Source organism: Topomyia yanbarensis, chromosome 3, assembly GCF_030247195.1.
Source record: "Topomyia yanbarensis strain Yona2022 chromosome 3, ASM3024719v1, whole genome shotgun sequence".
Taxonomy (NCBI): Eukaryota; Metazoa; Arthropoda; class Insecta; order Diptera; family Culicidae; genus Topomyia; species Topomyia yanbarensis.
The window spans coordinates 244,336,605-244,362,059 of NC_080672.1; the positions used below are offsets into that span (position 1 = coordinate 244,336,605).

At 37.3% G+C, this 25,455-nt stretch overlaps 1 protein-coding gene across 2 annotated transcripts in view; it reads right to left on the reverse strand.

Annotated features, from left to right (window-relative positions):
* LOC131689155 (transmembrane ascorbate-dependent reductase CYB561) overlaps positions 1–25,455 on the reverse strand; it is a 148,940-nt gene that overhangs the window by 116,873 nt on the left and 6,612 nt on the right. The gene's annotated exons all lie outside the window — the stretch shown is intronic.

Genomic DNA, 25,455 nt, shown 5'->3' on the forward strand with positions numbered 1-25,455 from the left:
ATAACGCACACATTAAATAGAAAGCTTATAAAAATACCTTTCTAACAATCTATAGACTGTCAAAGTCCGTTCACGAGCGGCGGAGGTATTAAACATTTTGTATTTTCATTCCTCGTCTACCAATTTTCACTAACTAAAAATGAGACCGTTTCATATAGAGTATTGCTATACTGGTGTTTTGGGAGCAAAACTAAGCCGATTTTGAATATCCGGGTATGAAAACACATCTGCGTGATTCAAGGAATTCGACTCCGAAAACTTTTCGTGAATTTACTTAATAATTAATTGACTATTTCTCAAAAAATAATGCGCAAGTTAATTTCAAAGACAAAACAATGTGTACATTCACATCAAAGTGCCAAATTTGTCCAGAGTAGATGCATTTACCCGTTGTATTGAGCAATGCGTTCACTCATGAGATAAACGTTGGATGGTATATGAATACACAGATCACCAAGTAATCCTCCTAGTAGTGAGAAAATAGATTTCTAATATAATTAGCATTAGCATATATTTTTGAATAACCAAATACTAGTGAAAATTTATCAAGATTTATGTTAAACTAATTATGGCGCAAAAATTACCAGTTGCATTATTGATAATAAAGATGTACGGAATCAAAATTTCGTCCTATATACAAAAATAATGTCACAGCTCTAACTATCATTTACCATTCCTCACTTGTCAATTGAAGCTTATTGAAGCATTGGCCAGAATTAGTAGAAGCATTGTATAATTCAATGGACGTTTCGTTTGAGTGCTCCGAATTCTACACGTAAATTAGCGAGGAGTACAATCATAGTTTATGCATTGGACAGATAGTTGATTTCTCTGAATTTATGTCACACATATTACTGTGTAACTACAACTGACACTGAGTTGTAATGAAAACCCCAATATACATTTGTCATGATCAATGTGACTAAAAGCATATTTATTTGCGAAAAAATACGACATGTAATTTCAAGAATGTTCGTGTCTCAAAGCAGTCCAGGAGCACTTTCAATACTAACTAGCTTTTCGATTAATTTAAATACTTATTCTGGTAGTTTGAACCATTTCTTTGCAATGGTATTGCTTTGTATAGGACTCATTAACCCATATCTCCAGAACGAGAATTCCGAACGAAACAATTCGCAAGTAATAAGGATGGGTGGAAAGAGACTGTAGTGTAATCGACTAAATGTATGACTTTTGTGACATCGACAATAATATAATTGCCAACATAGCATGGACACTTGACACTCTTTTCTGGATATTTCAATGCAAATGAATACTATTTACAGGTGGTCTTATCTCAGTTTACTATTTCCAATTACGCGTTAAAATACTGGACCTGAAAATTCTATTATGTGCAAAAATCCTTTTTCAGATATCTGTGACCAAAAAGATATCTTTCAATTCCAAAACAAATTCCTGATTTCTAGATTTCCTGATGACTAATTAAGGCCCATCAGAAGAAACACCAGATAATCCTAAAAACGCCGTTAAGAAAAGAAGAACGAAAGCGTGCTCTTTGCAATGGGATTTTCACAAACATTTCAGAATATTCTGAAACAATGGTTTTGGAATTCGTGAAAATCGTTTTATTCATTTACTTCATTTAAATAACTTTCTTTAAATTTTATTCTATATACTCATTTTTCCAGTTCATTCATTTCATGGATTACATTCGTTTTGTATATTTTTTGCATTTAAAATATTTAACTAATTTAAATATATGATCATTTCATTTAAATCTTTTTTTTTCATTTTGCATTGTTTTTATTCATTTTGTTTATTTGACCTAATTTTATCTAATGTATTCATTTCATTCTTTGTATGCATTCCGATCAGTTTATTATCTCATGCATCTTATTCGAATCATTCATTTAACTTATACCTTTTTCGTGTTATGCAAGTTTATAATATTTTTCCGGTTCACACTTTTATTCATTTTAATAATCTGACTAATTTTGTTCAGTCATTCACTTTATTCATTTTATCTAGAACATGAATTGGACAAAATATAATTTCTTCTATTAATTGTATTACTGTTTAATACCGCTGATTTTTTTCATTTTAATAATTTAACTGCTTGAAAACAAACAAAATGAAAAAAAATGATAAAATGTATAGACAGATAACATTTTTATTGCAATAAAATTTCTTCATTTTATTTATTATATTCATTCCCTTCATTTTATTGATTTTATTAACCCTCTGTTTATCCTGTTATTTATGAACAACAACGTTTTCAAATAGCTATAACTTTGGAGTTAGACAAGATTTCTTCACAAAAAGTAAAACTCATAATTGTGTCGATCATCGTTTATTCGAGCGCTAATAGTTACAAAAAATATCCGTAGAACTGAAATTATTGCAATTGCTCGGACTGGATTCCACTGGAGCAGTGTTGCCAGGGACAGTTTCAGTTATCGATGAAAAATTATATTTTGATATATCTTCGTTTTCTACAGATATTGTTGAAAACTGATAAATCTTATGAATGTTAACTACTTTCGGCGACTTTTTCTGCCCAAACGAACTATTGAAAACTTTGCAGGAGATGTATATTAAGGATTGGTATGTAAAAATTCAGCAGCTTTTAACACTACTAGAGAAGCATCTATCTTGAACAAAACAAGTTTTTCGTGTTTCTTTACTCTAACACTTTTAAGAAAAACGGTTTTGGAACCTTATATGTGCTAGAAAAATATTAGGTATGAAAGGGTTAATTTTATCTATATTATTCATATTATTTATCTTATTATTCCAATTTTTTATGGTTTTATTCATATTATTTATTTTATTTATTTTAATCATTTTATTAAATGCTTAGTTTTTCCCAGTTCACATATTTTATTCAGTTTCTTCATTTTATCAATTCGGTTTAGTCACTTCTTTTTGTTTTTATATGACAGTTTGTTATCTTGAAACAATTTAATTTACTCTCTTAATTTCATAACTTTTTTAAAATTGTGCAATTTTTATTTGAGCTAATTTGATTTATTTATTTTATTAATTTGATTTATGTTAATCATTCTATCCATTTTATGAATAACTTTTTTATTTTTTTGCTTCATAATTATTTTAAATTTTTATTCGTTTTATTATTTTTCTTTAATTTATTCAGTTTATTCGAAGCGTTATTCGTGCAGGACTCGAAACTGTGCTTATTTCACATCTAGTTGCTTGTAAACTTAGCGTGTGATCGGCAAACTAATGAATAATACAACAGTGATATGTGTAAGAAATGTCTCATCTCACTGATAGGTGAATTAAATCGGTTTTTATGTGTAAAATTATCTGAGAAACAAAATGGCAATAAAAAAATATCTGTAAAACATAATGGCATCAAAACAAAAATACACGAATTGTGAGAAAAATGCAGTTAAAGTTTTAAACTGGAAATATAGCATATTTGTCAACACTGTAGCATAGTATAGCATAGCAAAAACAACCGCACTTATCATGGGTGGCTGATACAGTGGCTTATACTTAATGTGGTATAGTCCAGTGCATACCTGGCCATGTCTTTACGATCGCAAAAGGGTAGGGGATGTTAGTTGCATACCTACTTAACCCTCCGGAAGTCGCGTAAATGGCCCACTGAACGAGCAGCCGCTGGTGCGCTAAGACGATTTCGTTAGATTTTCAGAGCATCGTGCACTCAGTGCACTAGCGCGACTTCCGGGAGGTTGAGATGATGCGGGAAACCCACGCAATCTCCATATGCATTACCGACGTTAGATATGGTTAGTATGGTAGGAAAATGGGAAGTGGATATGTGAGTATAACAATTATGGTAGGTATGAATTACCTAATGAACTATAAAATAACAATAAATTAGGTTGATCAAACCAGATTTTTTGAATGTCCTGCAACGGGAACAGGATTCAGGCACCACCGTTCCACCACATTTTCCGTGTCTTCTGTTGGTAGTGTTTTAACTATTATATTCAAGGTCCTGCGTAGTCAAATGCACAGGAATAAATCCGACATTAGCAGTGCCGTGTAATTACGAAACGTATCGTAGAAGCGACGAGTTGCATCAGAAAAGCAACAGACTTGAAAGGTCCGAGCGGATATAACGGACATCGAGAATTGGCTATTTCTTTGAAAGACACTGTGGCGTTGCCATGTCAACAATAGCCCTTAAACTCATTCTGGAACCGGTTCGGATTTCTGAATGGAGTCAGAATGGTATCCAACTGAAATGCAACAACCAATTCCGACTCAATCGGTTTCAGAATCAGTTGTTGCATTTCAGTTGGAATCCATACTGACAAATTTTGTCATCAATACACACCTATGACACGTGTGAGTGCGACTTTTGTTTACATTTATACACCAAAAAAAAATAAAAAAGTTAATTCTATTTGCTTCAAACCACTTAAAATCCATATTAAGAAGAAATGCTATTGTCATCACGCTATGTGTTAACTGTATAAACTATGTATGCACACACATAAGTCATATGTGCATATTGTTATACAATCGGGTTTCATGTGCCTTATAGTTACGAAATGTAAATGTAAGATTAATATTTCTTGTAAATACACACATTAGGTTTATGTTCCAGCAAATAGTATCTATATGGCTCCGTTAGTTGCAAAAATCTATGTGTAAAATCAATAGGCATAACGTTTAATTTTTTGAGTGTAGTAAAAACTCGCAACATAGCAAAGATGTCATTAAGAAGAAAGATATTCAACAACGAAAAATTGGAGACACTGTTTTGAGCCTTCATTAGTTAGATTTTTGCTCACCGCAGCGCAGCACTCACTTTTGAGTTTTGACGTGTTGCCAAAGCAACAACAAATGTAGCAAAACGTCAAAAGTCAGCTGATCAAACATTGTAATTGATTTGTTTTCGTTTCTTGATACGTGAGCTATATTGAGTAACCTTCAAATTATTTAAGGCGAGTCGGACTGTGAACGGTCTCAAGACATATCAAAGAAAAAATCCAATTTATGTAATATTTTGTCAGATCGATCCTTTAAGTTAAACAAATTGTTGTTGTCAATCATCGATCCTGAAAGATCGATTGAAAAAGTAATAGACTAATAAATACGAAAACTTTTCTAAAATGTGCGAAATGAATTTGTGTGACCAACGAAATCGTTCGTAATATACACAAACGTTCATTAAAATAAACAAAACATTTCGTTTCATTCATGAACAATAATGTCGTAATCAACGATAACATTCGTGCAATATATACTAAATAAGTAAAATTTACGAAAAATTTTGTTCATCAAGCTGCCATTTCTTCATACTACAATAAAATCAATTTGGCCAGATCGATTTTTTTAAATTAATAAAAATCGGTGTTATCAAACATCGATCCCAATAGAATTTTTCTAAGATGAACGAAATGAATTCGTGTGACCAACGAAATCGTTCTTAATACACACAAACGTTTCTTAAAATAAACAAAACATTTCGTTTCATTCACGAAAAATAATGTCGTTATCAACAATAACATACGTGTAGTGTAAATTAAATATGTAAAATTAACGAAAGCTTTCGTTCACCAAGCGGCCACTCCTGTTCATGAAATGAACGAAACCTACTATTTACAATGCACGAAAATACTTCGTAGCAGAAAACGACGAATGAACTCGTACATTGCATGATCAATTTCATTATATTTACGAATTTATATTATCAGTGTACGGTTTCAATTACATTGGTTAAGTAATGCAGTGTGTTACTGTTCTAAACAAAATCTACTAATTAAAACTCTTATGCACTACTTAGCTACTACTCGAAAACCTACCGTATCATCCTAATTAACTGAAACAGATAAAAGGCCACAAAAATAGGTAATTTTTTTATTAATAGCCCGCCTCTTACCCCCACACCAAAAAGCTCACAAACGGAGCCCCCTGGTAGTGGACACATCAGTTCTCAGCGTACAAAAAAAGGTCAGCACAACAAAACAAAGTTACGAATCGCGGAAACGCTGAGAACAAAAAAAAACAATACGAGACCGACAAAACACAAAATTTGACAAGAAGCAACGGCGAGTACCCAGCGGAAAAGAATCCTTTTAAGGGTCCCATCGTAGCTTTGCAGGAAGCTCATAATAATTTAAATTTATTTATTACTTATTGCTATAAAAAATGCATTTATCAATTGTTTTTATTTAAAAAAAATGTTAACCAATTATAGCTAAAGGAATAAGCTCGATTGGTGGTGAACGAAGTTTATATTAAGAATTCTCCTATTTTATTTTTTAAAATTAGTTTCAATTACATTACAATAACAATTATTCATATTTTAATTAAATTAAAATATGAATAATTGTTAACCTAAACCTAACCTAAAACTCAACTCTAGCTTTCACAGCACCGAACTGTGAACCGAACATAGAGCAGAACATAACACAAAAGAGACACTAAACGTAAGTCGATACTTTCGTGCTTTCTTATGTACACAAGTAGACAATAAGACAACACTGAAAGACATGTACAACAAAAAGCATATATGCTTCCTTGTTTTTGGTAACGATTTTTTAACCGTCCAGTACAAATCAACAGAAATAAAACGTCGTTCAAGAAATCGGAAATTCGTCACTTTATTGCGTTGCGAATTGCAACAAATATTATGGCAGCCGTCCAACCTGGGCGCACTGCTTTCCGTTACTACTGTAATTTTTTTTATTGGATTTTCGGAGACTAGAAAAATATTTTTTATGGACTATATTTCTTGTTATATTTTTTTTCATTATTTTATAGTGGTTCCCTAAAGTGACATTAAGATTTTCTGATATACAAGATGTCCAGGAGGAAAAGGAATCATCTTCGCACAGGTGCCTGTGAATTATTCGTCGGTTTTCTCGTATGATGCCGAGTTAAAAAAAACTAAAACCGCTATTATAAACGTACCTGTAGATCTATTTGACTTAGACATAATGAAGTGGTAATATATCTGAAAAAGAAATGGAAAAGTTCCCTCTCTCCGCGACCAGATGGTGTACCGGATGTAAAATTCCTAATCTTTTTGCCTGCATGTAAAACCTAATATTGCCAGAACAACAAGACAGGATGATAACTTGGTTTCACATCTATGCGCACAGATAAAAGATAAGACACAAATGGAAGCTTTTTTTAACTTTTTTTTGTTTACGTAACTTTCATTCGTCACGGTAAATGGAAGCAATTTTATGAGAGCGTCTGGTGCAGTCTTTTTATCCGCACTTAATTGTTAGTATTGAACCTGTAGAACAGTCTCCTGCAATCTCGGTGGCCATGCCGATCTTCTTTTGTTTTAAACAGCCATGCATGCCAATGCCTCGCGCGAATTTACGAAAAACTGACAGCGATACAAATGCAGTGTAAACAATAAACCCTAAACCACTTCTAACCAATTTTTTCAAGAGAAAATACCCAGTGGGTTATTTTCTACAGCCTTTTTTTCGTGATGCAATTTGATGTGGGACGCCCTTCAATAGCGTTTTTCTCGAAACCGCGTTTTTCAAATTGGCGAACAAGATAACTCAAAAACCAACCAATGAATTGACTTGATTTTTTATGAGAATGCACAACATGTGTAGCTTGGCCATGAACTACAGAAACTGAATGAAAAATTTCCCAAAAAATCGATGTTTTGAACTCCAAAAATTATAATAAAGAATTATTATTAATAAAACAAAAATGTATGCATAAAAAAGGAATCGTTAAGGTACGAGAACAAATAATTACGGACAGTTAATAAAATGAAGGAAATCGATTGGGTAATTTTTCGGCTATCGTGATCACGGAAAAGCCGTTTTTCGAAAAACGACGTTCCGAGATAATCTACTTTAAAATTTCAAGTTACCACTGCTCTTGGCAGCCGAGGCGCGCTTCGAAGCGCTGCCTAAAAATCGAAGCAGCGCTCGATTTTAAATTCCACAATGCTCAAACTAATTTTCTTTCTGTACTTCTTCTAAGAAATAAGGTGAAGATACTGATACTGATTGGAACGAGATGCATTGATGTTTGAAGTTGTGTGCCTCCCTTAGTAATTATACGAAGAAAGCATTTTCTAACATACAAATTCTTGCATTGAACCAGAAACAACGAAACGAGTTAATATTTTACGTAAGGTTTGTAGAGCCAAATAACAGTCGATTGAATGGTGGTCCGAAAAAGTCAATGATTGGCTCGATACCCAGTAAGCTTTAGTCGGAAAGTGAGCCAGAATTCCGGCTGGCTTTAGTTAGTATCTGGTTCCAGGGACACAACTGCTAGAATCGTTTGTGTCTCTAGAGCAGGGTTAGTAGAGCCAGCCATGAATTGTAGCGAAACGCGTGTTTCGGGTTTCCTCGCCACTCACTTCTTTTCCGAATTATATTACATTGAAAAGTGATGGATGGTGGTAGGTACACTGTTTTGAATAGAACATAAAAGAAAAGACGAAAAGTGCAGGTCGGAAGCTAATGAGTAATAGCGGTAATCATAAGTATATGGGGCAGTGTGGTTGCAAACATTTGGATCAAAATACAGTATGAAGACGAAAGAAATTTATTATTTTTAGATGAGGCTGAAACAATTCGACTGATAGTTAATAGCATCAAATGACAAGAAATGTATTTTAAATTAACATAATCTTCTTTCTATGATATGAGTATCATGTGAATTGCACTCAATTATGTTACTTGAAATTACCGAAATAAAAATCAAGATTTGTTTTAATATTATTCATGTTCTCAAGTAAATTGCCACCTTGTAAAAACTCTACCTGGAACTCATTTGTTGCGCTTCACAATTATCATTTAAATCTTATTTTACATAATTCCTTTATGAAAATTTCCCGGATAAGGAATTTTTTTGTTCTTCGCAGTGAAACCTTAAACAGATTCCAGAAAAGTTTAAATGTGGATTGATTTATTCAATCGTTTTCGCACAATTATCTCTTCTGTTTCCGGTCACCGTTGGTAAATGGTATAGTTTTTAGATTGATGTTTTTCTGTGATTACATTAAAAACAGGAAGGAGGAGTTTTAATGTATCACTGAAAATATCCATCTATAAACGATAGCAATTATCATTTCTGTGCAGCATTTTTTTCCGAAGCGATCCACATTCAGAAAATTATACACGGCAATTTTTGACTTGTCTTCGATTTTCGATTATTTGGAATAATACAAAGCAACATACGTGTTATAGGGGAGCCCGGGGCTAGTTGGCGGTTGGGGTAAGTTGGCGGAATCCCCTTTTCTCTGTTTCTATTTGACATATAGCGCTGCCTCTTCTTGTGTCCTCAAGTTATGTGAAACCCGCTATCCAATGTGTTTTTGTTGCAAAACGATTTTTTGGTGGAAGTTGTGGGTGATATTGTGTTTTCGAGCAGACGAAGTAAATTTTCTAAATTTTAATTACTTTGCGTTAGGTGATTTTCAATATATTTCCCGAATGGTTATAATTTTTGATAGCGCGTGAAAAGAGCTTTCAGTGTCCGTATAGATATTACATATATCCACAAACAAAAGTTATTTTTTAAATTGTTTTAATAAAATATGTGGTTGGGGTAAGCTGGCGGTGCTGCACGCGGGACTAGTTGGCGGTACTATTTACAGTGTAAAAAAGTCATCAAAAAATTTTATTTCTGGAATTCACTCCAAAGTAAGAAAATCTTTTTCTTGTGTATCTCGCCAATGTAGGAGATATTTATTTCGGCCAATTGCATGAAGAATTTCGAAAATTTGCATTTGAATAGGGAGTACGCGTCAAAGGGGTATTAAATTTGTAATATAATAGCAAATGTCGATTAATATACAGTTTTCTCGAAAAGACATTCACCACGCTCCAAAAGGACCCTTGAAGTAATTGCATCTACATTTGATGGCTTAGTTTTTGACGTATCCTCACATACCGCCAACTTAACCCGGGGTCGTCACATATTTTTGTCTCTAAAAATGGAGACAATGCATCAAACACTTTAAAAAAATCACAGATGTTGCCAACAGTCTGCTCTTTCATGCCGCGTGTTCTATTTTGCAAGATCTACCTACCTACTTCAAAGCGGTAAAAATTGAAAACTGAAAACAGCGCCAACCAGCCCCGGTCTCCCCTATGTAGGGGAATGTGTTCGGTTGTCGGCACACTTTTGTTTTTGGCTCACAACATTACTCCAATTGAATAATAAATGGGAATAAGCATACCAATGGAAAGCTAGAGGCCTTAGCTAACAACTTATGAAAGAATTTAATTTATTCTGCCAACTTGAAAAAAATTATTACCAATTTAGTAAAATGATAATTTTTTACCATTTTGAAAAATTTGGTCGGTTGCTGGCACCCTAAGAAAATTTATTAAAAATAGAAAAATATGAATTATAATCATCAAGATTCAAAGGGAAAAGGAAATTTATTCATTTTAACAACCATCAAAGACATTATGAACATCATTCTTCACCAGAATCACAATATGTGTATGTGAAAAACTAGTGCGAATATTACGCACTGCTAATGCACTGGCGGATCTCATTCACTGCAATTGAGTTCGTTTCAGGCAGTCCATTTTTTTACCAAAGCTTCAGATCAGATAGAAGTCTGCCAAAGGTGAAGGGGGGGCTATAGGGTAACCCCGCTCCTTTCTCCCCAAATTGTCTGGTCGTGACAATCTGGTGTATACAGTACTACCTAGCGGTGAAAACCCGACCACGTGGGCTTTCTTCATGTAAAACGCTAAACCGGAAGTCGCCTTTCTGGTTTTCAGAATGGTGCCAAAGATCGATCTCTGGTATCTATTCGTAAAACCCGTTCCAAAATACCTAGATTGATTAGGTTTTTGAGAGCATTTGCTACAAAAATGGGGTGCCGAAAACCGAACATGTTTGGGTGTGGACAACCGATTTTAGTAACCTTTTTAAAAACTGATCGAACAAAATTTTGTGGCGAACATAAAAATATCGTGCTAATATAACACAAATCATATTTATCAGAATGTCCATGTCTGGTTTCTGCCAAAGTTACATAGGGGTGCAGACAACCGACCAGTGCGAGAGTGTGGGAAACAACTCAACAAGCCGTTCTAGAAAAAACTTGCCGAAAACCCAAATTTATTTTGGATGTGCAATGAATGTGTCAAGTTGATGAAGTTTGCTCGTTTTCGCGACACCGTTTCCTCGCTTGGATGTGTTATCGCTGGGAAAACGGATGACGTCTGTGCTGAACTAAAGGCAGAGTTATCAACAAATAACCAGCAAATTTCGCACCTCGACAGAAAGGTTTCAACGGCCCCTCCAGTCCGACCAAATTCCGGTACCTCTCGACCACCTCAGAAATGTCGTCGCGAGGATGGCCTTGATCCGAGCAGTATTCTTGTTGGAGGTCGAAAGCTAGTCGATAATAGCAACATTCTCACGGTTCCACCTCCCACTCCGTTGCTCTGGATGTATCTTTCCCGCTTTCATCCCAGCGTTAGCAAGGAGACTGTCGAAAAAATGTCCAAAGAAGGACTAAACTGCAACGAAGAGATAAAGGTTATTCCGCTTGTTAAAAAAGGCATAGACGTCAGTACTCTGAACTTCATATCCTTCAAAGTTGGAGTTCACCCAAAGTACCGTGAAGCAGCTCTTAACCCTGACACATGGCCGCAAGGCAAATTGTTCAGGGAATTGCCGTACCCAGAACATTTGGTGCCCACCGACTGATTTTCCTCCGCCCTCAGAAGCCGCATGCATTCCGCCAATGCAACCCGGCCCATCAACCCTACAGAGGACTCCGCAACGATTGGCAATGCCACTGTACCAAGCTACACCGCCATTGTGAAGCAGTGTCGATGCTAATGCTGCTCGCATACTGAGACGCAACGCAGTTGGTACAATGGAAGCCCTCGATCCCCCCCCCCGCTATAGTCGAGCCCTTGCATCCAGTGTTCAGCAGTCGTCCCAGTCCTGTATGTGTGGGTGGAGAAGGGGTCTTCCAAGCGGCCTTTCTCGGCAAGTATTATACAAATTGGAAATTCACGCTTCTAGTTCATCGGTCCGACTCTCGCCGTAAGCTACTAGCGTCCCGTTCCTGCTCTCCGCATCGCACCATCGGGTTTCAACGCATACTGGGACGCACCGCAGCTGGCACAATGGAAGCCCTCGATCCCCTTGCCACAGTCGAGCAATTGCAGCCAGCGATCATCAGTCGTCCCGGTCCTGTGTGTGGGATGGGTGAAAGGGTCTTCCAACCCGCCACAAATGGCAAGTATACATCTGATTCGAACACTTCAAGCGCTGATGTATTCTTCGCTTCCAGTTATTTGCCTTTTGCTCTAACATCTTGTGACAAGATGTCAACCATTTCTCTCGCCGACGATGATCGTCACATTCTGGGGCGCGATGCAGTTGATTCGCTCTCTATAGAATCTGACCCGTCATCCAATAACATCGAGATTTACTACCAGAATGTTGGTGGCTTAAATTCATCAACGGACAGCTATTTGCTCGCGACCACGGGCTGCTGTTATGACGTCATCGCCTTAACCGAGACGTGGCTCGACAACCATACTCTGTCTCGCCAGGTATTTGGTTCAACATTTGATTTCTTCCGCTGTGATCGCAATGCCCTCAACAGCCACAAGACATCAGGTGGTGGTGTACTCATCGCCGTTCGCCATGGTATAAAAGCCCGAGTGATCAACGGTGAGCGGTGGGCGAGCTCCGAGCAAGTGTGGATATCAGTGAAACTTGCCGATCGCAATCTTTTCCTGTGTCTAGTGTATTTTCCACCTGACCGAATTCGTGATTACAGCCTGATCGATGTACATCTTTCCTCCGTTTCATTTATCACCTCGATCGCTGCGCCGTCTGATGATATCGTTATACTGGGAGACTTCAACCTACCTGGCTTGACGTGGTGCCAGGCAAGTAATGGTTTTCTACGATTGTATATCGAAAAATCTGCACTTATCAACACTTGTATCTTGGACAACTACAGTAGCGCAACTCTTCGGAGAATTAATAATATCATCAACGAGAATGGACGTACATTGGACCTCTGCTTTGTAAGTGCCCGGGACTACGCTCCGTACTGCTGCGCCGCTCCGACACCTTTAGTTCAGCATGTGTGCCATCATCCCCCACTACATCTTGTACTCGCTGTAAACCTAGGAGTGAATTTTGAAGACGTCTCAAGCTCTATCGTCTACGATGTTAAAAACGCTGACTACGACAACAACGTTAGAATGCTGTTGGATATAAACTGGGACGAAAATCTTAACAATAATGACGCGAACGAAGCAGCGATGACGTTTTCTAATATTCTTAACTACCTAATCGACCGTCATGTTCCAAAACGAACAATCAGCACAAATCAACACCCTCCCTGGCAATCAACAGTGCTTAGACGATTAAAAACTGCCAAACGAGCTGCATTTAAGAAATTTTCGAAGCATAAGACACTTGCATTACGAAACCACTACTTTCAACTCAACCACGAATACAAACAGAAAAGCAGACGTGCCTTTATTAGATACCAGCGAAACGTCGAATGTCAACTGAAATCCAAGCCGAAGTCGTTTTGGAAATATGTGAACGAGCAGCGAAAAGAATCCGGGTTACCATCTTGTATGTCATTAAATGGAGTTTTAGGCACCGACACTAAGGAAATTTGCCAATTGTTCTCCGACAAATTTTCAAGCGTTTTTTCCGACGACAGCCTTTCCCCACAACAAGTCGCTGCCGCTACAAATCTAACTCTTTCTCTAGGACGAACCATCAACCGAATTTGTGTCGATAATGGTGCCATTCTTGCAGCAAATCCCAAGCTGAAAGCATCTAGTTCCCCGGGTCCAGATGGCGTTCCCTCGATTTTTGTCAAAAAGTGTATCAGCGGGCTTCTTGAACCACTTCGGCGAGTCTTTGTGCTATCACTCACTACTGGAACATTCCCTTCCTGCTGGAAGCAGCGCACATGTTTTCAGTTCACAAAAAAGGAAACAAATCGAACATTGACAATTATCGGGGAATCTCGCGTTTAAGTGCAGTGTCAAAACTATTCGAGCTGGTTGTTTTAGACCCTCTTTTCTTTCACTGCAAACAGTACATTGCAGACGACCAACACGGTTTTATGCCTAAACGATCGACAACGACCAACCTGCTCTCGTTCACAACATATGTACTCGATTGATTCGATGACGGATTGCAAACCGATGCTATTTACATGGATTTATATGCGGCCTTCGACAAAATCAATCATGATATCGCAATAGCGAAGCTGGACAAACTCGGTATTCATGGACAACTACTGCGCTGGTTTCGTTCCTACCTCGATGGAAGGCAACTCCAAATCAGCATTAAGGACTATCTATCTACACCATTCTTCGCTACATCCGGCATCCCACAAGGAAGCTATCTCGGTCCAGTCCAGTATTCCTCCTCTATTTTAATGACGTCAACATCAAATTACAAGGACCCCGCCTTTCTTTTGCCGACGACATGAAAATGTTTCGACAAATACGTGATAAAACCGATGCCGATTTTCTTCAGAGTGAATTGGAGAGCTTTAGTACGTGGTGTGATCGAAACAGAATGGTTTTAAACCCAAGTAAATGCTCAATCGTTACGTTCACGCGGAAACGCCATCCGATTCAGTTTAACTACCATCTCGTCGACTCGAGTATTCCCAAACACTCTAACATCAAGGATCTCGGAGTCATCATGGATTCGGCACTAACGTTCAAACAACATACATAATCCATTGTGGATAAGGTATCAAGACAGCTTGCGTTCATCTTCCGAATAGCGAAAAATTTCAAGGACGTATACTGTTTAAAATCTCTCTATTGCTCGATGGTTCGCTCAACACTGGAATATTGCTCTGCTGTTTGGAACCCTTACTACCAGAACGGTGTCGACAGAATCGAGACCGTCCAACACCGGTTCATACTCTTTGCACTCCGACATCTTCATTGGCAAAACAGATTTCAACTGCCGAGCTACGAAAACCGTTGTCAGTTAATACAGGTCGATACTCTAAGCATCCGGAGGGACTGCTCTCGAGCCCTGTTCGTCTCGGACTTACTGTCTGCCAGGGTGGATTGCCCTACAATCCTCGGACGCCTCGATCTTCAAGCTCGCGTTCGAGCTCTGCGCAATAACTCTCTTCTGCGAGTCCCGTTCAGGAGAACAAACTATGGGCGCCAGAGTGCTGGTACCGGACTCCAGCGTGTGTTTAACAGTGTGGCCACGGCTTTTGACTTCAACCTGACAAGGAATTCGATAAAATCTAAAATAATGGGTATTCTAAAATGTAATTAGTTTTAGTAACCACCATTGGGGCCAAGGGGCCTGTTGGTGACGGCACAACAAATAAACAAACTACGTATAAACAATAGAGAAGATCATACTCTACAGATAAGCTACCAGAATTGTAAACCTGATATGCAACTCATTATAGCATCGCTCCAATCCTGTATAAATCTTTCAATTCTACATGCGGATGTCAATTTTCTGTCGTGATATTATCATCTCTGCTGCAAAAACATTCGTATCATTTGCAGTCGACTGTAACGAAGCTTCCACATAGCTAAAAGCATCTTGTCTCAACCCTCCATCATTCGCGCAAATGTTGTAGCACAAGCACTCGTGGTTTGTATTTTGTACAACACAGGTAATTTTACCGCTTGTCTTTAGAATATTTCGTGATCCTGATCATTTATAACACTGCTTTCTTCTGCAAACTTGGCAGCACATTATGCACATTGGATGAGTGAATGAATGTCGAAATTCTACCGCCCGGCGGTGCTAGCGAGCATCAAAATTTTGCGAGCAACTGTATCTCATATCTGACTTTTGGCAGGTCTGTGTCTTCGGTTAAGTTGTTCAGGAGCTAAAAAATCTACTAAGTGGTATACCAAATAGTTCGGGATACTGCCACTAGGGTGTACTAGATGGCATACATATAGGTTGACTTACTGTACCTCAAGTTCATCATTTCTTAGCAGGATGGATCAGCATAATTGCTCAAAAGATCAAATCCAACGAGATGCAATACGTTATCTTAGATTCTACCACTAGACGCCGTTAGTGAACATGCAATTTTTCCAACCTACTGTACCTCTAGTTGCCGATTTTTTCGAAGGTGTGCCTTCGGCAAAGTAGCTCGTATGATTAAAAGCTACAAGGTGGTACGTCGGATTGTTTGGGATTCTGTCGCGAGGCAGCGTCACTGAGCATATTAGGGGCCGAACACAAATGACGTAGCTTTTTCAACGATTTTCAACCCCTCCCTCCCCCTCGTACCATTTTGTCTAAAAAAATTGAACCTCCCCCTGTACCATTGCCCAACTTACCAACCCCCCCCCCCCCCCCCCTCCGTAATGCTGCGGGGTAATAAAACAAAATATGTTTCACAATTCTTTTAAATATATGTCCTTACAAAATATTTGACGGATTTTATCAACATTTTCATTATAACAGCAAATTGCGTGCAAAATAAGCCCATTTCATGACAAATATAGTGTTGATAGTTTTGTTTGGAATTTTATATGTCATGGACCAAGAAGAGAAATTCTCTCAGTTCACAATCCTGCAGCTTACAATGATTCTAACAAGTATACGTTTAACGAAGTTGCTAAATTTTGTTTGGTTGAAGCCGAAGTTAAAATTTAATTCAGCTTTAAGTCTACTATAGCTAGAAAGATTAGATAACTAATGTAGCAAGTTAGATCCGCATACAAAATCTATTTTCGCGTGTTTGCAATTCCACGAATCACGAAAACCAAACCACATTAAAAACCGCGTGAAAAGTAGCTTACGTGAATTCAACTTTATTTCTGTTAGGAATGGAGGAACACTAAATTGTTTTCTCTAATCAATCGCACAACTTCTGACCCTACTATCCTCCCTCGTCACACTTCGTCATAAATTTGGTATACCCCCTCCATACCCGCCAAAAAGCTACGTCAATTATGCATGGCCCATTATTACTTCCACCTACTCTATATAAAGTTCCTGATTTTTAGCAGGTCGATATTTTCGGTAAAGTTGCTTAGGATTTCAAAACTACAAAGTAGGTTTGTTTAGGATACTGCCACTAGGCAGCGCTAACGAACATAGCATACCATAGCATAGCACGAACAACTGTGCAAATCGTAGATGGAGTTGCAGAATTGAGTACATCCATTGTTATATCAGACCTCGCCACGATCTACAATGACGTAGAGCCGCTCATCTCCACAAACCTGGCCACGTTCTTACAAGCGTTTTTATTTCATAATAGCCCTGCACTGAAAAAATCCAAACGTTAATTCTATTTGCTTCAAACCACTTAAAATCTATATGAAGAAGAAATGCTAATGTTATCACGCGCACACATGCCTTCTATGTGTCCACAATTTTGTTGCAGACATTTATCAAAACTGAAAGACAACTAAATATTTCACAGATGGCGAAAATTACTTGCACCTGCAGACGACGATTGCTGCGATCTTCCACTAGGCCGAACATGTACATTTATTATTTCTGAATTCCAAAATTGCAACAATTTTGAAGTACAGTATCTTTACTGGAGTTGTTGGCTTAAGTATAGTTTGAAATGGGCACAGAATGTGTTATTATAGTAATAACTATCATTATTTTGTTTCCAGTGGTATAAATTAATGAACAATATGTATGATGCATTTGTTTGGTATTGTTCTTTATTTACAGTATGTTGTGTCATTGTTACTCTGTATGTTGTAAGTAATCCCTTTTACCGATAACCATCGTGAGTATCCGATGTTACACGAATGTTATGGAGAGATATTCCGGAATCCAAATCTAAACATGTTACATATTATTTCATGAATATTGGTTAAAACTATTTGGTCTTCCATGGGCTAGGCCTTAATTTTCTGAACAAGTTTTCCTCTACATGAGATAACGAGATATTTATAACAGAATGTTTTTTTTGTAGAACTTTCCAAGTCGCTTGTGTCATTTATATGATTTTAACAAACAATTTCAGATTTGATTGTTGCACTTGTGGTGTGATATTATAATTATATCTTGCCAAAATATGTTATCGGAGGAATACAAGGTGGTTTGGCATTGATAAATGTCTGCAACAAAATCATACCGGTGAACATTAGTTGGGATAGACGTTCTGTTTTAGAGGCCTTTAACGTGCTGCGCTGCTTTAACTGTGGAAAATCTGATCATAAGAGTACGGGATGCGGAAATAAAGAAACATGCTCCAGATGTAATGGAGCACATAGAACATCTGAATTCTCGTCAACTGATTTTAAATGCGTAAATTGTATTAAAAAGAATAGTGAACGCAAAATGAATTTGGACGTAAACCATGCGGCATTTAGTAAGCAGTATTCAGTATATCGGAGACTGTTAGAATCGAAAAAAGCAACGTTTTGACAAGTGAATAGCAACTAACCAACGGGAGGCTGTCTGAAATATTATGTTTAAATATAGCTGGGTTATCTACAAACTTTGTTGCAATGCGACATCTTGTAGAAAACAAACATCCATTGTTGGTTTTTTTCTATCAGAAACACATATAGTTGAAGCTGATGCATTTGATCAGTATAGTTGCTTTTTGCCTATCCCATTCCAGACATACTGGTGGGGTTGCTATTTACGCCAAAGAATCGATTAAATTCAACGTTCGGTTAAACGAAGCAGTTGATAATAATTGGATCTTGGGTATATCAGTTGAAAGAGGCATGCAGATGGGAAACATTGCAGTAGTATACCATTCTCCTAGTTCAAGCGATGGACGGTTTTTGGAAATTTTAGAAAACTGGTGGGAGAGTTTCGTTGATTTAAGCAAACTTAATGTAATTTCGGGCGATTTCAATATTGATTGGCTCAACGATCAAAATTCGAATCAGTTGAAGCAGTTGGCTCAGTTTTTCAATTTCAAGCAAACGGTTAGTGAGTTTACAAGAATTTCCAGACACAGTAGAACATTGATAGATCACGTGTATTCCAATTTTGATGGGGTTCATTCGTATGTAGAGGCCGATTGTAAAATTTCAGATCATGAGACAATTTCAACTTTGCTGGAGAATGAACCTAACCGTGAGGAGGATAAAGTTAAAATTAAGTGCTGGAAAAGATATTCGAAACAAGCCATGTCTCAACTGGTTTCGAGAAGTCTGGATTTTACGGAATTGATTGGAAATTTGGATAACAAGGCAGCTGTTCTAACTAACATGTTAAAAGAGTGTACAATAGTTTAGTTTCTCAAAAGTATGTTAATTTAAATAATTTGAACAGCTAGTACTCTTTAGATCTTTTGCGCCTGAAACGTAAAAGGGATAAAAAGTACAAGAAATTTTGCAGAATTAATAGTGAACGTCTTTGGAATGGGTACAGGCATGCGCGAAATATTTATTCACGAGCTTTGAAAAAGACCAAATGTGAGTACATTCAAAGGGAGATCGATCAACATCAAAACAACAGCAAAGAGTTATGGAAAATCCTAAAGATTTAATTAAACCTAAACCTAGTTCCTCGCAGTCCATAACTTTTAACGGGGTAGAAGAACAATCTGAGCAACTAATAGCTGAGAAATTGAACAGTTATTTCGTTAAAAGTGTGCAACTGATCAATCAAAGTATTGAGCTGGTCAGTGAACCTGTGGAAATAACACAGCCGATTAATATTAACTGTAGATTTGATGGATTTCACCTAGGGTTGCCACCCCTCCGGGTTTGACCCGGAGTCTCCGGTTTTCTGGATCGATCCCCGGACCTCCGGGTTTTGCATCAATTTCTCCGGGTTTGCTGCTGCAAATTTTACCTAATCACTTTTAGTGGTGCTTATCACCAGCTGTACCAAGGTATGGCAGATTTTTTCTAATCCAACTTACTAGGTCAACATCAAACGAGTTCTTCCGGTATTGTTACTACTCCTGCAACGACCCTTGTGTGTTGGGTAGGGGGTTGCCCCCTGTTCTGCCATTTTGTTGCGCCCTCTGGTAATGAATAACCGACACAACATAGTGCTTCCCATGTGATGCCGCAGCCCTGCCTCCTTTTCCTGTTAGTTGTGCTCGTGCGAATTATTGTCCACAGTGAGAGTAGCTGGTGCTTTTGTATTGTTGACACTTAGGCGGGGAAGTGAAATACTACACCAGATTAAACCGATAAAACAATTTTAAAACGTTAAAAATTTACAGCTTTACTTTAACATAGTTATAAAAAGCGATTAAAGTGCTCTAAAATGCCGAGCAATCGCTTTGGTTCCAATTTCTGTCTCGTTCCACTCAAAATTCACCACCCTCCAGGTCAGTGAAAATCTCCGGGTCAAAGCATCTCCAGAGGTAGCAACCCTAATTTCACCCAATCACGTTCGAACAATTGAAAGAGATTTGTTTTTCTTTGGGAAAATCGGCTGGTATGGATAATGTCAACGCAAAAGTGATACAGGATTGCTTTCATGTCATCGGACACGATCTGCTGGACCTTGTAAATGAATCGCTACAAACTGGGCACGTTCCGACAGTTTGGAAGGAATCACTTGTGATTCCTGTTCCCAAAGTTACTGGGACGGATAAAGCCGAAGAGTACCGCCCCATTAACATGTTGCACACATTAGAGAAAATTTTAGAACTTGTTGTTAAGGACTAGCTGATGGGTTATATGTGTAATAATAAATTGGTAATTCCGGAGCAATCGGGATACCGAGAGGGACACTCTTGCGAAACCGCTTTGAATCTAGTGTTAGTAAAATGGAAAGAGAAAATCGAGGTCAAAGAGACTGTTTTTGCTGTATTTTTGGATCTGAAACGCGCTTTTCAGACAATTTCGAGACTTTTAATTTTGAAAACTTTAGAGCGATTTGGTATCGGAGGGATAACACATAAGTGGTTCAAGAACTATTTATCTGATAGAACTAAGAAAACTTGTTTCAACGATTTTGTATCTAGTCTACTCGGCAATCCTCTTGGAGTGCCGTAAGGTGTTTATAATACTGATTGTGAAATACAAAAACCTGTTTTAATCGACCGAGTGGTGCGATTATGCCTTTCTCATTTATCCAAACTATGACTCAATAGCTGGTTTTATTTAATGAAATTGTCAAAATGTCTATTACATTCTAGCACGTATCCCACGACTACCATGAAAGTAGACGCTGACTCACTTTAAACAAAAAAGTATAATATTTAATTAGCTTAATCAGCATCAGTTCAATGTTATCTTCATGTGATTATATTTTTAAATGTTGGTGGAATGGGTTTGGAAGTGGAGGGGGTTGGGAGTGTTAGGAGAGTGGGAGTGGAAGTTGCGTCAGAAATCCTTCATCTCATTTAGATATTATTTAATATTTTTAGCCTCAGGTATTACGATTGGCATGATTTATATGGGAATTTCCAGTGTAGCCTTACTAACCAACCTGTAACTCCGGAACCAAGTCAGAACCGAATGAAATGCAGCAGCATTCAATGATAATACTGTATCTTTCATTTGAAATCAAGTTTGTTAAAATCGGTAGAAAATTCGCTGGGGAATAGGGAATGGTCACTGATAGAACATAACATTTCTTTGGGAAAATCGACTGGTATGGATAATGTCAACGCAAAAGTGATACAGGATTGCTTTCATGTCATCGGACACGATCTGCTGGACCTTGTAAATGAATCGCTACAAACTGGGCACGTTCCGACAGTTTGGAAGGAATCACTTGTGATTCCTGTTCCCAAAGTTACTGGGACGGATAAAGCCGAAGAGTACCGCCCCATTAACATGTTGCACACATTAGAGAAAATTTTAGAACTTAAGTTATGTTATGTTCTATCAATGACCATGCGGTAGACTTGGGTGCAACGCCCAATTCAGCACATGAGCAGAAGGCAAAGTATTCTTCATATTTCCTTTCGATCATATCCATATGAGCCTGCCAAGTTCTACACTGAAAAAAATCCAAACGTTAATTCTATTTGCTTCACACCACTTAAAATCCATATGAAGAAGAAATGCTATTGTTATCACGCGCACACATACCTTCTATGTGTCAACTGTATAAACTATGTATGCACACACATAAGTTATATGTGCATATTGTTATAGAATCGGGTTTTATGTGCCTTATAGTTACGAAATGTGAATGAGTAAAAATTTCTGAAGTGGCCCCCCCATTTTTCACAAAGTGGTGAATTTTGCAAAACATATTTCAATTTTATTGTTTAGGTACCCCTAAACATCTACATGAAATATTTTATCGTTATTCGAAATGTTTATAATAGTTTTAGTTAATGGAAAATTTATACACCTTTTTACATTTCTTATAAAAGAAATGTATAGAATTCGCTCAAACTTTCAAGATTTTTTCCGAGGCCCGGAGGGCCGAATCTTATATACCAATCGACTCAGCTCGACGATTTGGGACAATGTCTGTGTGTGCGTGTCTGTGTGTGTGTATGTAACGGACCAACTCCCATTCGTGTTTCTCAGCAATGGCTGAACCGATCTTATCCAAACCAATTTTAAATGAAAGACCTATCAAACAGTAAGAACGCTATTAATTTGTTTTTGATTGTGATGTTTAGTTTCCAAGATATGAATGTTTGAATGTGTAAAAATGGCGTTTTTTGCAGTTTTTTTAATTATCTGCCGAAATTGACAACAAAGATAAACATTTTATATATTTTTAGACAGCTTATACGAATACCTATACAAGCTATAGATTGTTGAAATTGGACTATTATCAAAAGAGATATTAACCATTAAATACGGACGAAAAATTTTTATCGTTTCCCATTGCCAGAAAAATGACCAAAAACGTGTAATTTATTATTAACGCCAAAACGGCTTATTTTAGGTCAATAGTGTTTTCGGAGAATTTAATGGAGGCTATATACCCTTTCTTTTGGTATTGTGCTTTTGCTGATTAATCCCCCTATGAGTGAGATATTTTCATAAATTTTCTTGGAAGTGATTATATCGAAATGATGCCTTCAGCAAATTTGTAGCTCTTACTTTTGCGAATAACTTTACTGAAGACTTCAAATATCTATTTTGAATACTTTAAAAGTTATGGCTTGTTGTTTGTGGATTACTTTTTTTCGCCTATTTATTGTTCAATATAGTAATAATCCATTGAAATAAGCCAAACATTATTTCGATAAAACGAATTTTGCATTTCATTCTTCTATCTACAACCGCTAGAAATATTCACCGAACACTTCCAAGTTGTCTGGAAGGAACTTGATGGCTTATCAGTGCAAAAATGTTCATTTGTGCGAACCTTCTGACTGCAATATTTCTAACTTATAACCATCGGATCGATCTGAAACATATCGGAAAATAAAAAGCGAAATAAATAACTCCAAGCAACTGCGTAGCCAAGAGAAGGTTTCGGGGTTTAACAATATACAACCCCCACACCCCCCACCCCACCCAAAAAAAAATTGCATTGAAGTTGAAAATTTATTGATGCTGACTGATTTAATTCAATATTACAATAACAATTATCTGATCCGAACATTGATAACCTGTTGTTGTAAACATCATGTGGACTTTTGATAAATTGTCGGAATGGGGTCCTGATATGTAACTGAACTATTGGTCTTGATTTAACAGTTGTCTAATAGCATCAATATCAAATTCCTGCCTGAAAACATTCCAATAGAAAATTCCAGAGTTCTGTAATCAATCATAATCCTCAGATTTCTTTTCAAATTGAGCTCGCTTTTGTAGAGATGCACTGTAATAAGGGTCTTTATTTAATAGGAAGCTAAGTTAAAATTGATTTAATGTCTATGAAACATAGAACTGCTCACCAAAAAAATGCATAACTTTCAACATTTGCTAAAAATGTCTTTGCCTTTCTCATTCACTCTAAAATTCGTCAATCTAATGCCGACCCGGAGGGCCGAGTGTCATGTGCCAATCGACTCAGTTCGTCGAGATCGGAAAATGTCTGTGTGTGTATGTATTAGGGTGGGGCAAAATGATCGCTTTTTCAGCACAGCACTTTTTTGGTTCCATTTGGGGTTCCAAATAACTGTGCAAAATTTGGGGTGGATTGGATTTGACCCGGCGTAGCGCATTGCGTTTGAAATTTGTATGGAAATTAGTATGGGGAAGCCTACTTTTTTGTATTTTCAATTTTACAGACTACAATTCTTCCTGCAGTATACCAACAATTAGATAGAAGTGTAGTCCAGGATATACTGAACAACTTTGCCGAAGGATGCATGGTGCTAGAATGTCTCTACAACAAGTTATAGCTGTTCAAAGTTCGATAGATCGAATTAATTGCCAACAATCATTTTTTTTGCCAACACTGCAGGTGTACCAATAATATTTCATAAAGAATACCAAAATAACATCATATACTTTAGATTTACCACATTGGTATGTTTTGATGAATTATTCAAAAGCCTTAGCTCAATTTCATGGGCATAAGTAGTTTATCAATAGGGCGTAGTGAGGGGAGAGGGGGGGGGAGACTTTTAAATATGGAAATTCGAACTGAAATAACTGAAATCTTATCGAGTTGGAATATTCAGATGAATTATTTTACAACATTTACACAATCCACAAGAGCCCCAGTTCAACAGCAATTATTACTGCAGGTGATAGAACAACATCGAAAAGAGCATCCTATCAAATCTTAGTGTGTATTAAATTGAAATATGATCAATGCATTCCTCTGACATATCAACTCGGCATCAGTTGATTCAATCTGCAACTTTACTTACATTGATATAAAGTCAATGCAGAGGGATGCAGTATGTTTGGTTTCATCGTTACTATTATGCATAGGACATTGGGCAAATGTTTTAAAATAATTCATCTGAACATTTCAACTCGACAAGATTTGTTATTTCAGTTAGAATTTCTATATGTTGGAGCCTACACCCCCCCCCCCCCCTCCCTCTTACCTCACTACGCCCTATTGCAAAATTACCTACACCCATGAAATTGAGCTAAGGCTTTTAAATAATTCATCCAAACATACCAATGTGGAAATCTAAAGTATATGATGTTCTTTTGGTATGCTATATGAAATATCATTGGTACACCTGCAGTGTTGGCAAAAAAATGATTTTTGGCAATTAATTCGATCTATCGAACTTTGAACAGCTATAACTTGTTGTGGAGACATTCTAGCACCATGCATCCTTCGGCAAAGTTGTTCAGTATATCCTGGACTACACTTCTATCTAATTGTTGGTATACTGCAGGTAGAATTGTATTCTGTAAAATTGAAAATGCAAAAAAGTCGGTTTTCCCATGCTAATTTCCATACAAATTTCAAACGCAATGCGCTACGCCGGGTCAAATCCAATCGACCCCAAATTTTGCACAGATGTTTGGGACCCCAAATGGAATCAAAAAAGTGCTGTGCTCGGTTGATTCGGTTATGATTACGTTTTTCCATATAACAATGCCCCACCCTAGTATGTATTTGTGTACGTGGAAAAAAATGTGACTCTGTTTCTCAGAGATGACTGGACCAATTTGCACAAAGTTAGTCTCAAATGAAAGGTACAACCGTCCCATCGGCTGCTATTGAATTTTCTATTGATTGGATATCCGG